The sequence below is a fragment of the Microtus ochrogaster genome, linkage group LG7_11, assembly GCF_000317375.1.
Source record: "Microtus ochrogaster isolate Prairie Vole_2 linkage group LG7_11, MicOch1.0, whole genome shotgun sequence".
Classification (NCBI taxonomy): domain Eukaryota; kingdom Metazoa; phylum Chordata; class Mammalia; order Rodentia; family Cricetidae; genus Microtus; species Microtus ochrogaster.
In genome coordinates this window covers 18,389,425-18,390,457 of record NC_022032.1, presented here as the reverse complement: position 1 = coordinate 18,390,457, position 1,033 = coordinate 18,389,425, and positions in this window count along the sequence as shown.

The window sequence follows — 1,033 nt, the reverse complement described above, 5'->3', positions numbered from 1 at the left end:
CAGTCCTCCTGGTCCATCACTGGTCTATCACTGCTCCATCACTGCTCCATCACTGGTCCAAAAGGGTACAGCTCTTTTTCCAGCACTATATCCCCAGTCCTCCCTCCTGAAGTCTCAACCTTGGATATGACATGTATTGAGAGGGTGGACAAGGGTGGTGCCCTAAGGGAGCCATTTTCCCATGTATATCCTTGGACCATGGGATACTATACTAGTTTGCTTTCTACCGCTGCAATAAAAAGCATTAACCAAAGCAACCTTGGGAGAAAAGGGTTTATTTGGCATATACCTCTGTGTCACAATCTGTCACTGAGGAAAGCCAGGGCAGGAACTCAAGCAGAAACCTAGTGGCAGGAACTGAAGCAGAGACCATGGAGAGGTGCTGCTTACTGGCTTTCTCCTATGGTTTGCTCTGCTTTGCTTTCTTATACTCCATAGGACCACCAGCTCAGGGTTGGTAACTTACAGAAGGATTTACTGAGGGCTTGCTTGCAGTTTCAGAGGGTTAGTTCATGACTATTGTGGCAGGGGGCAGGGCAGCAGACCGTGAAGCAAGGCACTGGGGCAGTAGCTGAGAGCTTGCATGTTGAAACAACAATGGAGAGATGGGGAGGGGGATAGTCGGGGAGGATGGGTCTGGGGTGGACTTTTGACTTCAAAATCCACTTCTAGTCACACTTCCTCCAACAAGGCCACTCCTTCTGATCTTTCCCAAATGGTTCCACCACCTGCAGCACAAGCATTCAAAATATATGAGCCTATGAGGGCCGTTCTCATTCAAGCCATCACAATGACCTTTCGTCAGTATACAGAGAGTGATGAGGACCGCACACAGAACACAGTCAGGGGAAGTATTACAATCATCGGGAAAGGAGCATGGTCAGTATACAGAGAGTGATGAGGACCGCACACAGAACACAGTCAGGGGAAGTATTACAATCGGGAAAGGAGCATGGTCAGTATACAGAAAGTGATGAGGACCGCACACAGAACACAGTCAGGGGAAGTATTACAATCGGGAAAGGAGCATGGT